This window comes from Pteronotus mesoamericanus, unplaced genomic scaffold (genome assembly GCF_021234165.1).
Source record: "Pteronotus mesoamericanus isolate MK-2021 breed Mesoamerican mustached bat unplaced genomic scaffold, CSHL_Meso_final scaffold_533, whole genome shotgun sequence".
In the NCBI taxonomy this organism is placed as follows: domain Eukaryota; kingdom Metazoa; phylum Chordata; class Mammalia; order Chiroptera; family Mormoopidae; genus Pteronotus; species Pteronotus mesoamericanus.
Genome location: NW_026555320.1, coordinates 7,407,500 through 7,421,918, shown reverse-complemented (window position 1 = coordinate 7,421,918; position 14,419 = coordinate 7,407,500).

The following is a 14,419-nucleotide window of genomic DNA, read 5'->3' as shown; positions in this document are numbered from 1 at the left end:
ATCTCTGTCCTTCCCCCCAGTACCTCCGGCACAGCGTCCCCAGGGGTCGTCGGTAGTAGACACTGTGTGCGCGTCCTGGGAGGCGCCGCCCTCTGGGGGCCTTGGCAGCGCAAGCCGGTGCCCTTGCGGCTCTGGAGGCCAGGGGTCCAGACCCCAAGTGCAGACAGGGCCGTGCTTCCTCTCAAGCCACCAGTGGAGGGTCCCGGTGGCCCCAGGCGTGCGGGGGCTTGTGGGCAGACCTCCAGTCCGCCTTGGGCTCCACGCGGCCACCCCATCCGCGCTCGGGTCCAGCTCCCCGCCCCCTCAGGACCCTGGGCCTGGAGGACTGTGCCTCCCCCCGGCAGACGCCTCTTCGCTTGGTAAAGGCGGCCAAGGCGCTGTTTCCACAGTGACGTTCATGGGTACCGGGGTCCGCCGTCCACATCACTTTTGGGGACAGAATGCCACTCCATACTTGGAAAGCACATGCATGACTGCGTGTGTGCTGAGCCATGACGTCCGAGAGCCTGCACTTGTGTTGGAAAGGGCGGCAGTCACTGGCCTCCCTGTTCCCAACCGCGCAGTCCTGCGCCTTGACTGTACAGGGCGCCGGTCGTCCGTCATGGCACCTGGGCCCGCGGGTTCATGTTGTCAGTGAGACGGTGGCTCTCCCCGGGAAGGCCCGCGTGCCCGCGTGCCCTTGCCCTCGCCCCGTGCGGACCCCGGGGGGCAGAGAGGGTGCTGGTGCGGACGGATTTCTGCTTCCCCTGCGAGTGCATTGCTCTCCCTTTCCTCCCCTCCCCCCGACGGTGCTGCGGCCGCTGGGACCGCGGTGGGGCGGCCGGCAGTGTGGTGGCCGCCGTGTGGCCGGGCGTAAGGCCACAGGGTCCGAGACGCACAAGTCAGCCTTTTTCTGTGGGATTATTTTATGGTAACCACTTCAGCCAGGAAAGAGTGCTTTTATCACCTGGGGCCAGTTCCTGGAACTAGTCCCATCCTGGTCTTTTGCTACTACTAGTTTAAAGCGTTGTTTGCAAAGTATGTTAACGTGGCATTGAAAATATTTCTTGGAAAAGATGTTTGCAATAATTTTTTGAAAAGTTTGTGTAAGAACAGGGAGCATTCCACATGCTTGAAGCTAGAATGTTTCTGAGAAATTGCAAAGCTCTTAACTACTGCCTGTAGCTTTTAGCTAAAAGAGGAGGTTAAGGGCGTATTTTCCTCTTTAGGAAAACAGAGGGATGTTCCCTTAGCACATCGGTCCCCGACTGTTCTGTGTCGCCTTCAACAGCTCTTTGCGGGGGCCATCGCAGAGACCGTGTGTACGACAGATAAAGGCAAACCGAGAGCTCAGAACTCCCGTGGCACAGGGAGAAAGTTGCTGCAAGAGTCTGAGCTGTGCTGTAGCAACAGCTGAGCCTTTAACGCGGCGGCGGCCGGGTGGTCGGTAACCGGGGAGGTGACCGGCATGGAGGTCGGATAGGTCACAACTCCGTGATTCTCTCTCCTTTCTCCTCGCCAGCGGGTTCTGCGCGGTTCTTCCAGGAAGAGCACCCGCGGGGAGGGAGTGGCGTGCCGCTCCCCACTGGCCAGCCCTCAGTTACACAGCGGCACCCAAGGTCGGTTGGTGTATTTTGCTGGGGCCACAACGTGTGTCCAGCAGGCACGTCACCCCGAGGGTTCAAATTCATAAAACCTGTCCTTGTATTAAACACAAGGAACGTACGTGATGTAACTGTTCTGAAAATGTCTGCAGCTGTGAGGCAAACCGCCTGGAGGTGGCGCAGCCTGCCCTCCGGTTGTCATCTCCTACAGGTGGTCTGTCCGCGGGCGTGGGTCCCTCCCAGCTGCCAGCGCGCGTGTCCTCGTGGAGGGTCCGCGGGCCACGTTGACCATGCGCGGCCTGATGAGCTGCTCCTCCTATTTTCAAGGCAGAGCTTCGTTAACGGGGGCAGGGGGGCATTTAAAAGTAAAGCAGACAGGGAGCCTCGATGTGGCAGTGGGTTGACTTTTTTATAAAAGGAAACAGGATTTATGGGGTGTCTTATTTGACTATGATGTCAAAATAAATTTTAAAAATACACCAGTAATACCTTCTTTCATTTTGTGTAGTTGTATTTTCATTGGCTAAGATATTTGGCTAAATAGTTATTTGACGAATAGGGAAAAGGCATAGGTAACAATAGAAACATCGGACAGTTTGCAGAACTTCGTTACAGTGAGCGTAACTGTCATAAACCTGGAGGCAGGTAGCTGGACGAGTGTCACTGTGGTTTCCATTCCTAAGCTCCTACTGAGAAGCCGGTTCCCGAGGAGGCCGTCTCGTTCTGCGCTGCTGCTTTCCCGGGAGCCTGGTGGCGCTGGTGGCGAGGGCCGCCCTCCCGTGACTCGTCCTTATTTCTTCTGTTCCCTCGTCACACCTGAACGGTGTGTGTCATCAGAGGACAGCAAACAAAGAGCCGGTCTCCCCGAGAACAAAGGGGGAACCAGATGGATTTTAAAATCGCCACGCAGCTGTGAGGTTGTAGACGGCTTCAGCGGGCTCTGGGAGCGCGGCCGCAGCGAGACTGAGAGCCCCGCCCCCGGTTCCCGTGCAACGGCTTCACTAAGTGAGCCGCGGTGACGTGGGGGAAGGCTTTTACTCCGGAGGCAGTCCGCAGAGCTAACTTTATAATACATAAAATGAAGCACTAGATGTTTTGACAAAAACGGTTCTTAAAATTTTCTCTCTGCCAAAGGGACTTCGAATAGAGAGTTAAATGCTAGGGGCATTTTTTTGATGAGTGGCAAGATATGTTTGGTTAAAAATTTCCAGGCAGTGATTGGATGATGCACTCCATACATCGGGTGAATCTGTCTCATTATGGAATGTTCTGGGTACGAAAATGCGTAAAAGCCGGTATAGTATAACTTTTCTCTTGCGACCAATGCAGTGATGTTGTCAGAGGACAAAGAGCTGAGGTCCGGGACCGACGCTGCGGACAGACGAGCCCTCTGGTCTCCCCGTCCCCTGGCGCCGCCCTGTTGTGCTCGAGGGGGAGCCACGCTGCCTCCCCCCTTGGCCGCCCCGTGCACCGGGGCCCGGGCCTCGCTCCCGTCCTGCGTGGCGTCGGCGCGCGGGAAGCCTGCCCGGTGCGCCTGGCCCGGCCCCGCCGCTGGCATCCGCCTGTGCTGCCCGCCCTCCCTCGACGCGGCCTCATGGGTGGGGCTCTCCCTGCTGTTTCCGGGGTCCGTGCTCCCCCCTCCGAGGGGCCCCACCCCTCCTGCCTGTCCCGCAGTCCCTGCTCGGAAGCCAGCGGCCTTGCTCTGTTTTCTGACAGCATGGCCGGCGGGCGCCTACTTACTGTGCCTTTGTTTATTGATTCTGCCTCTCGCTCCTTCACCAGCTTCCTCTTTCCTCGGCCCCTCTGTGCCCTGTGTTATGATCGGCCCCCTTGATAAAAGGTGCGTCCCATGGGAGAAGGGCCTCATCTGTCTCCTTCAGCACCATGTCCCCAACGCCTGGAAAGGAAAACTAGAAACTTCACAGTGGGGGCATCTGCCGGCCACCATCTTAATCAGTGATCAGAGTTGTCGGGGTCAGTGATTGGACCGGTGAGCATCCGGGGCCTCGTGACAGGCCACAGGGAGCGCGCCAGGCGCCTCGCGAGGGGCCGCAGGGAGAGGGACACGGAAGATTCACAAGGAGTCTGCCCGCAAGGAAGCATCAACCAGACCCAGCTCTACAAAATTGTCATCCCTAATATGAAGGGTTTTCACGTAGACAAAAAACAGGGACGGTGGAGGAATTGTTCCGGATCAGGTGGGACTAAGGAGGCACGTGGTGGGTGACGTCGGAGATGCGCTCGCGCGCCGTTGGCCCAGTGAGGGCGCCGGGGTGCGGCCGCGAGGTTAGATAACCCTGCCGCGTGCACGCGCGATTCCAGATTCGGGCCGTTCTTCCATGGGCATGTAAGGGAGTGTCCTTGCTTTGAAGAAATATGTACTAAAGTATTTCGTTAAATCAATGTTTCATCGGCAGCTTCTCTCTATGGGTTCAGAAAAACATGTGTCTGTGTTTATAGGGAGAGCGACGGGGGGGGTGGGGGGAAAGAAATGATAGAGAAAAGTGGTAAAACCTTAAAATTTGGGCAGTTGGGGAATTTGAACACAGTCATTCTTTGTTATTTTTACAACTTTTCTCTCAGTCTGAAATGATCAAAATTGTAACTTAAGAAAAATGCATCAAGTGAAAGTTTCTATCTAGGTAACTGGAAATCAAAAGTGCCACGAAAAAGCAATTTTAAATATTGATGCCTTCTAAATATGCTTAAGAAAAATACATATTGTAACATTTAGTGTTCTACTTACTCACCAGCTAAATTCATGTGAAAACCAAGGATTTGTGTTTTCCTATTGACACCATTATAAAGGTCAGGGAGCAAGCTACGGGCCCTGCTTGCAGAGTGACGTGCAAGTTCAGTATTTTCTCTGCCGCTGGTGGTTGATGAATGACCGGAATAGAATTCAAGGGCTTTTTTTCCACTTACCTTCTTTTCGTGTTAAGAGTTTGTAGAATTAGTACAGTTTTACACACACACACACACACACACACAAAATGCTGGGCATATAACTGAGTCTTCATTAAGCCAATTTGAATTTTAAATAATGATGTTATAGTTATTTCTTGCGCTGGGAAATTTCGGCCAGAGGATTGCAAGGCCCACGCTTTTAACTGAACGCTTTTGAAATAACATGACCTCCCAAAACGCACTCGCTTCTTTGGAAGATAGGTTGTTCTTTGGGTGCATTTTCTTAAGTTACAAAAGATACAAAATAAAAGATGAAAAGCAGGATTCATAATGGTTATTATCTGGATGAAAATTTCAATAACAAGTGCCCCTTGCAGATTCTAAATCGCTGGGCAGGAATATGGGGCCAGGCTGAGAGCAAAATGGGCTTGCCATTGACCTTCCCTGCCCCGCCACCAGGGGGCACCGTGCTGACCTGGTGCCATGGCCAGACTCCGAGGCCGACCTTTGTTTCTGCAGTTGGATACCTGCCACTTCTTCGAACCTAACAACCAGCCTCCAGTCCAAAACCCCTGAGGCAGCGCGGTGAGGCAGCGCATAGCCAGAGCGCGGGAGGCCCTGATCGTGCGTTTCTTCTAAGCTCATCGGACTCCTTGCTGCCTGATGAAAGCCACATGAGCCCCTTTTACGCCCATTTTTACAGTCGCATTATTTCAGCCCCACGTGGCTGAGAGTCATCATCAGACTCAGTGTGCAAAGCCAAAGGGAAATGGAAAAGCTCCGGTGTGAGGTGCAGAGTGCGCCAAGACAGCAGCCCAAGGTCATGGGTCCAGAGGAGAGAAGAGGCGAGGGCAGGCGCAGCTCCTGACCTCTGCGCCCACCCTGTGCCGCGAAGCTCTGCCATCGTGCCACGCCCAGTGTGAATGCGCGGTCTGTCCGGAAGCTGTCCAGCCGCGGACTGTGGAAAACAGAGACATTTACTGAACACGATACAAGACATTGTACAGCGGACAGTGACGCTTCCGTCCCCTTCAAAGGAGGCACCTTGGGGCCTCGCACGGTCCTCCCAGTCGCCGTCAGCTGCCCCGCTGTATTTTCCTGAATCTCATCCTTGGTCTGAAATCTCGTCCCTTTCAAAGGCAGTTTTAGTTTTGGGAAAAGCCAGACGTTGCAGGGCACCAGGTCTGGGCTGTAGCGGGGCTGAGTCACCTGGGGGATTTGATGCTTCACCAAAAAGCCGCACGAGGTGTGATGCCTGAGCGAGTGCGTTGTTGTGATGAAGCTGCCAATCACCAGCTGCCCACAGCTGTGGCCACTGAATCATCCTAATAGTTCCCACAGAGGAATGGTCAAGCTTACGGTATAATCTGATGCAGATTTATTGCTCTACTTGCTCATTTTGAAAGTGACGGCCACACAATGCACATGTTCACTCAACAGTGTCTACCGCCCCAACTGACTAGTAGCGTGAAGTCGTCATGGTTCACACATGTGCGTTCCAGTCTACTCTCCTTGGCTGCCAGGTGACATCAATGTCACGCTAACCGTCCTCATTATATTAACGATGGATGGACTTTTTCCAGATGTACTGTATAATATATGTTTCATACATCGTATAAAATGTCAGAGAACATCACGCCTGGTCTGGCGCGTCGTATCGTGAGCGAGGCACGGAGTCCGGGGCGTCCGCAGGCAGTGCCTTGGTAGGCTGGGAAGACGGCTGGCCGCGCGCACCCCATGCTGGACGCCTGCGGGACCCCAGCGCGGAGTTACAGCTTGGAACTGCTGTCCCCTTAAGCTAGTAGTTGGGAAGGAAAGGTTGCCTGTGCTCATGAAACCTTGAGCAGGTAAGCTTTTTATGCGGCCCGCGCCCGTGAGGCTGGTGGTGAGGACGCCGCAGCCTGCCGGTGCGGGGAAAGGGCAGTGAGCCCCGTAGAGCTGCCCTCAGTCTCTTGGTGACGAAAGCTGAGGGCGGACAACAGCGTTCAGTGCTTGGGGTGAGTTCTATGCGACTTGTTTCAACCTTCATGGTATAGTCATTGTGGAGCTCAGGCCAGAACTGACGCTTCTCCACACTGCACCCTGCTGGTCACTGCGGGCCATGAAGGGAGTGTTTTGTGCACTGTCTGAAGGACCGTGAGTCCGAGGCCCGTGGGGAGGGTCTCTGTGAGCCACCTCTCGCTCCAAGTCAACGCTGCCAACAGTTGGTGAAGACTGAACGTTATGCCAATGAGCACACGAAGAAAACGTGCTCCCCGTCCTAAGCTCCAAGAGCAGCAGGGGCTGGAGCCATGTGGGTCAGCACTTGGCACCCTCTTGGTGGCCGAAAAGAAGGTGACTGGGAGGGGCCGCTGTAGGTGACAATGTGGAGCAGCCAGGCTCCGTGCCTTCGGAGCGGGGACGGGACCGGCAGTGCCGTGAGGAGTCAGTGAAGGAACAGACACGTGGGCGACACAGAACAGGCAACGTCGTCTTCAAGGCCGGAGGTCACGTCCTCTGAGCCCAGCAGGGAGACCGCGACAGGCAGGAGGAGACTTCGGGAGTGACGGCCTCCCGATCAGACGGTGTATTGAAAAGTGCCTTTCACATCTGCACCATTCCCTCCATGGAAAGTGTTTACTCCTCCATAAAACCAGACTTGGAAACCACGAAGGCCACAGGAAGGCCGTGCATAGAAGCAGCTATGACGCGTGCGTCACCGTGTGTCCCGTGGGAATGAGCGCAAACACACAGCTGCCCACAGCGCCTGCATGGGACTGCGTCCCCCGCAGAGCGTTTTCAGGTGTGAGGGGCAATGAAATGCAGGGTTGATCTGAACCTGAAATCTCTTCTCAGAAATCCCATTAAAGGCCACTTTTTAGAAACAGCAGGGTGACATCCACTCGATTTTTTGTCCAAAGTGCCCTCAAATTGAGTTTCCTGCCTGCTCCTCCGGCCTCCGCACCCCGCGGTTTCCCCGGGGCCCCGCCTCGGCCAGACGCTCGCTCCAGACGCTGTTACCCCTCTGACTCGCCCGTGCCCGACCAGCAGAACTGCCGCGAGGCCGCGGCGGCTGAACTTTTAAAGCTCACGCGTTGTGTCTGGGTTTTTTTATTACCCTCTCCCAGAACTCTTCCTCGCTGTCATACATAAATCAGAGGATCAGGAGGGAACTGGTCAAAGTGGCTGTTTCCTTCTAAGGCTGCGAGCTGGCGCCGTGAATTATTAATCCTCAGAGGGCGTGGCGTCCTCTGGCGGGGGTGGGGGGGGCCGGGGCGTCAGAGAGGATCCCCTCTGCGGTCCTCGTCCCAGGAGCCGCGGCCCCGGCCTTCGCACCGCTCGGCGCTCGGCACTGTGAACGGGGTCTAGTGTGTTCAAGCCACGGACCTGTCTGACATAAAACGCGTGGTGGAGGAGGGCGTCTTTGTGAGCGGCTCTGAGATCAGCAGGCGCAGGCAGACGTGGGTGCTTGGCCGGCTCTGGTGTGGGGAGGACGGGCCGTCCCATCGATCCTTCGCCGACCCCAGGCCGTGCGAGGGGCTCAGGGAAGAAGCCTGCCCGGGAGTGGAGCTTGGAACCGCTGGCAGCAGGAGGGGGAGCGCCGCGGCCGGAGTGGCGTGGGAGGGAGTCCAGGGTTTGCAGAACGCAGGCGTCTGCCGGCGTGAGTGCGTCGTTCCGCGGGCTTGCTTTCGCTCTTCGGAGCAGCGGGGGCGGGAATGCGTGACCCCCTTGGCTTCTCGCTGGGATGCTCGGCTTGGAGGCTCCGTGAAGCCTCCCCATCTTGCTTGGTTCTTTCTTTAACATGCGATGTCGTTTTCGGTTTCAAACCTGCTGCAGGAAAACACAGGAGCTTATTAGAGTCTGTTCCTTTTTGTGAACACAGCTTGGGCTCACTTTACGTGCACGTCTTTGTGTGTGTGTGTGTGTGTGTGTGTGTGTTTTAGTCATCTGTGCGTATTCCAGAAGTGTGCTCTCCACGTCTGACTCCATCAAAGTCAGGCAACAGGGCTCGTGACCAAGATGACAAATGTCGCACGGCTCAGTGTGACCATCGAAAGAGAGACATTACCCCCGGAGTTCTGACCTCTTGGAGGATTTTTGGTTGGTGGCTTTATTAATAAAGTTTTAGCGAGGTAGACGTATCTGTTGTGGTTAACTATGCTAAAATAAGTGTTATGTTTCACGAGCTTAGCCATTCTAAGAGATTACTTTAGAAATAAATATTTTGCTAAATCTCTGCAAACTTTCTTATATTAATAGAAAGCAGCAGCTTTATTACATGGAACACCCTGCAGGGACCCTCGTTCTGTTTGACTTAAATTAAAACAGATTCCATTTTTAAAAATAATTCTACGGGGTTGAGCTAGAGAGTAAATCCCTTCTCTGTACGTGGCGAAATGGGAAAATGACTTGGGAGATAAAAATGCCTTGATTATATTCTGTTTAACCACCTGTAACAAACAGACAAGAGAACATTTTTCTTGAGTCCTACACGATGTTGAGGTATTGGAAGTAGAGCTGGTTTTCTGTGTCAGGCTGGGGAGGCCCAGGACCGAAGCCCTTCAAAGGCACGTAACAGTGCGCGAAAAAACCCCGAAAGCCCCTAAAATGCGAAGCTGCCTGAGCGCGAGCCTGCGTTCCCACAGGGCCTCCGGAGAGGAAGAGAGGGCGTCGCATCGCCGGGGGACGTATTCGAACCAACCAACCACGAACAAACCTGTGTCTACTGTCCCTACTTTAGGGAGCACTAGCTCGTTGTCACTGTAAGTAAACTAGCTTGCGTGTGCGCGATGAGGGGGAGGAAGCGATGCCTTAGGACGACGGTGGCAGGGGGTTGTTCGATGGCTGCCCTTCGAGACCCCTTGACGCTGTTGTTGCCCATCAGGTATCGTTAAAGGAAAAAACTGATGTTTTCCTGCCTTGGCTTTGTGCTGTCACTAAGGGGGCCCATCTGGGGACCTAGGTCTCCTGGGGCCGCGGAGTGAGGTTGCGCGGCGCGGACGGCGTCCGGGCTCCCTGTGAGCACAAAGCGCTCTTCATGACTCAACATTTCCAGGATCGGCGTCAGGCGGGAGAGCTCCCCGAGACCTCGGAGATGAGAGACAGGATCTGGACTTGAGCACACTTGGGGGGCTCCCCCGCCCTTCACTTCCGCTCACCTGCTGGGAGGGGCTCACTTTGACCCCCGTAAGAACCAGGGACAGAGCGGCACGGTGGACACAGCCGTGCGCAGAACGCGTCTCCCGGGCTGGCCCCGGCGTTGTAGGACCAGGAAGGATGAGCAAGCATCCCTGTGGCGGGGGCCCCGGCTCTGGGCCCCGTGCGCGAGGACGGCGCCCCGTTCTGACTGGCCCGCGCCCGCGTGGGTCTCCAGGGCCGGTCTCTAGACTCCCCCGGGCCCTGTTCGCCACAACAAGCATTTTAGGCTGGCTCGCGCGCTCGCTCGCTGTGCCTTGTCCGGTTTCTCTGGTAGGTCCTGTTCTGCTCACGCGAGGTCTGAGCCCTTGTCACATCTGGGAGCACAACTTCCAGACCGTCCTCGGGCACTGGGCGATTTGTTTTTCATGTGGGTCATGGTAGGGTTCACGTGTGGCTTCAGACTTCCAATGAGAGAGCTGTTTTTGAAATCCGTCTGTTTTCTAGTTTCTTCTAGTCACAGACACTCCCTGAGCCTCCGCTGTCCCCACCTCTTGAATGAAGGTATTAATACCACCTATTTCATTAGGTCATTGAGGGGGTCACACTGGCCAACGCATATGGCAGCTCGCGTGCGGGCGTTTGCCTCGCAGACAGTGAATGCTCAGTAAGCCTGTGACCGCGGTCACCCAGGGCATGAGGAGGGCTCAGACCTTCCCCAAACTCGCTGACATCGACTCTAGTCTGGGGTAATAATGGACTGTGCCTGTTTCATGGATTGCACGTGGGGCCCCCATGAATCTTATTTAAATGCATATTTATTTTTCATGAAGAGAAAAAGTAAAATGGTTTCTGTCATTACCAGCTCACCGCATAATCACGGTGCGGTACAAACCTGTTTGGAAATAGTAACCTCTCATTTTTCTTCACATAGAATCAATAAACGTGGGTGATTTTTACTAGTTACAAAATACATCAAGGAGAAGTCTGACTCTACATCATGTAGCATAATTTAATGTGGGCAAACGGAGACTAATTACAGTGTTCGGTTTTCCCAGGAAATTTCCAGATCGCTCGCTTGTGCAGGTTGAACATGGGTCCCGCAAGGACTTACAGGTTCTCCGCCCTCAATGAAGCAGCACCTCCTCTCCTTCGAGGCCTGAATCCTTCGCAGACCTTTCCTGATTAATGCCTCCATAAAGTTGTGCTTTTCTTACGTTAAACATTTCTCCTGTCACAAAATGAGAAACGTGTTCCTGTGTTGTTTTGAAATGGTGTCCCCGTTTTCACGACACCTCCCCCGCCCCCCAACCTCCACGACCAGGTTTGGAACGAGCGGACTAGCGCGCGCCGGCCCCTGGCTCCCAGTGGGTGGGTGTGTTGACTTCCGTGGATGAGCAAGGAAGTAAGCAACGCCGCTCAGCTTCTGAGCGCTGACTCAGGAAGGTCGCGAAGTAGACTCAAAGTGTAAATTTAGTAATACGTTGACATTTCCAAAACGTCAATAAAGACTTCGTAATATTTCCTGCATGACTGAATCGGATTTCTGGTGCAAAAATCCTGGCTATTATAATCTTCAACATGAAGGGCTGGGTGCCGCTCTGAGCCTGTGAGCCGTGGGCTTTGCCGTTGCCTCTGCTCCCAGTTTTGCGAGGCCGCTCTCTGACCCCCTGGGCCATGCTGTACGTGGAGGAGAAATGCTGCTCTGTGCTGAAAATTCCTGTTTCTAAGTGGACACATACCTTCCTCTGGTTTAAAATTAGCCTCTTTGGGGAGCGTTATTGTTTCCCTCCCCCAGGGGTTTTGTGGGATCGGTGGGAGTGCATCAGCAAATGCAGGCAGAGCGGAGCACACGATGAGTCATCATTGAATTTTAATGTTTGCCGCTGTTCCCACATATTGAGATGGAAACGGCCTGGCCGTCCTCACTGCGATGAGCCTGTGGCAGAGCCAGTTTCGCCCCCAGACCGCCAGCAGCACGGTCCAGAGCTCCCCCACCCCCCACATCGGGGGAGCGCGGGCCTGGAGGTCCTAGAGCTCATTCCACACGTGGGGCTCGTCCCGCAGGGGCGGCGGGTGGCGGGGCAGATGGGGCACCGGGCCTGCTGACTTCTCCGTAGGGTTCCCTTTGCTGCCCCGCGTTGCCTTGGACTCAGATCAGTGGATGGGCCCTCCCTGCGGCGGGTCACGGCCCTTCCCGCGGTTAGACCTGCGGGTGCGCGAGCCGGGGGGCTGTTGTGGGGCGGTGTCCCAGAAGCTAAGGCAACAGAAGAGTTTTCTACGGAAGCTGCCTTTCATGTGTCAATCACTTCACACCTCGGAGCTCTTTTTGCCTGCGAAATAATGAGCCCACCCCCTTTGCCTCTGTCCCCGTGTCCTTTATATACAGCCCTTGACGACCCTTCCCCTATTTCCTCCCCCGTCCCTCTCCCCCTCCCCTCCGGTTACTGTCGGTTTGTTCTTTAGTCCAGGTTTTCTTAAGTGGGATGAGGGATGGAGACAATCCGTAGGGAGGGAGCACGAGGCGACGGAAGAGCCCACATTATTCAGGGTGCGCAGCGCCGCCCCCGGTGGCCGTGTAGTCAGGGCCGCGCCGTCGCCCCTGCCACCGGCAGCAGCTGCTGCTGGGTCAGCTGACGCTCCGCGGGGGTGGGGGCTCCCCGACCCCGCGGGGCCGCCCGGGGCCCCGTGCCTTGCTGCGCAGACTGTAACTTGGACTGCGAGAGACTGAGTATTTTAATTCGACGAAAGCAGTTTTGTTCCCTGGCAGAAGAGCGCCGGGACTCCGAGTATTCCTCCGAGGCGTGAGCGGGGGACTGGAGGGACGTGAGCGCGCCCCTGGAGCAGGGGACGCCTGCGGCCTGTCCTCGGAAGTGTCCGCGCCGAGGCGCGCTCTGCGACGCGTGCCCCGGGACCTCCCGCTCGGACAGACCCGTCCGACAGTGAGCGGGCTGGTGGCCGCTGCCGGGCCGGGACAGCCGAGCCCTCCCTTCAGGGCTCGGCCCGCACCCCCGTGCCGCCGAATGCAACACGCAGTCTGAAGGCTGAGCTTTCCTACCACGTCTGAGCGACAGAGCCTCTCCCTGAGTGTAGGCGGACGCGGGAGGAACTGGGGCCAACCGAGACGGAGCAGATGGCGCAGGGCCGGGGGCAGGGGCCAGCTCAGAAGCGTCGCATCCAAGCCTCTGCCCTGCCACCTCTTTGATTTTACGTGAGCCTCTCCTGCCGCCCGGAATGCACTCGTGTGTGGTCAGTCACAGCAGCAGTAACAGTTCCCACCTTCTCTGGGGTTCAAGGGTTTCGCAGGAAGTACGTGCGCATAGGGCACGGGCACGCCCTTTGAGAGGTCCCTCCCCCGGGCAAGTGGCTATAATGGCAGCACCGCCTGCGTTTCTCTCGCGATGAAGGGCTGGGGTGGGTTGCTGGGGAACAAGCCACGCCCACCGGCGGGTGACGCACAGAAACCTGCGGCCTCCGTCTGCTGCGGTGTCCGGGAGCCTGAACCCAGGGTGTCTGCAGGGTGCATCCCCCCAGGCGGGGAGGAGAGCGAGCGCCTGGCCCAGGCCTTTCTCCCAGCTCGCGGGGCTGGCCAGCCACCCTTGCTGTGCGTTGTCCTGCGTAAGCGTCACCCCGATCGCCGCCCTCGCTTTCATCTTCACGTGGCGGTCCCCGTGCGTGTGCGTGGGTGTGTCCGCCCAAACCTCCCCTTTATAGAAGGACACGGGTCACGTTGGATTAGGGGGCTGCCCTATTCCAGGGTGACCTTGCTGCACCTAACTACACCTGCAATGACCCTCTTTCCCGATGGGCCACATCCAGTGACCCTGGGGGTTAGGACGGCAGCATGTGAATTTGGGGAGCAGAATGCAACCCATGACAAGGAACATGGGGGTTTTTTGGTACTACTTTCCTTACTTAACATTCTTTTTACTTACTTGAAACTTTGGGGTTACCATGTTATTCTGAATCTTTCCATTTCTGCTCTCTTTAAACAAAAAACTCCACGTATGTTCAATTTATTTCATTTTTCTTAAATTGCATCTGGAGAGAAGGTCCATAAGAAGGATGTTATTTTTACTTGTAACCTGTTTAGCTCAAAACAAAGAGGAAAAAAATTGAGATTAATCAGTTGTCAAGCAGCTTTGGAGAAACAGAGATATATCTAAAGAATCACGCTGAGATTTGACACACTTCAAGGGTTTGCTTCCTTTTTTTCCTTTGCAAATCCATTTTATACACCACTTGATCTATGGATCAACCAAGATTTGATAACTTTCGGAACATAACTGCCATAAATCTATCTCACTGTAGGGAAGGAGGTCTTAAAACATAGAAAAACTGTAAAATAAAACCATATAAAGAACACTGGAGTGGGATTTGGGCGACGTGTCTATATTTTAGCATTCTCCGTTTCATGCGTCATTTGACCACATCTGGTGGCTTGCTCCCTCATCTGTCATGTGGGTTGATACTTTTGGGTCATGAGAAGGTGGAAAGAGTATGATGTGTTGAAACTGATCATCCACATCAGTCAACATATCAAATGGGGTGTCTGGTGGATAACAAACCAACGTGGGCGTGAAGAGTCCCACCGCCGCGAGGGAATGTCTCTAAGAAAAGTGAGCCCTTCAGACGTCGGTGAATTAAATGACGACTCACTGTATACGACAGAGCTCCATGAAATCATCCCTAAGTGATGCCTCTAAAGTGTCGACTACCGTAGCACTACTAATGGATGCGTGTGAATATGTGCATAGCGTGTGTGCGCGCACGCGTGTCTGCCTACATGGGAAACATTGCGACACGCTTGTTTA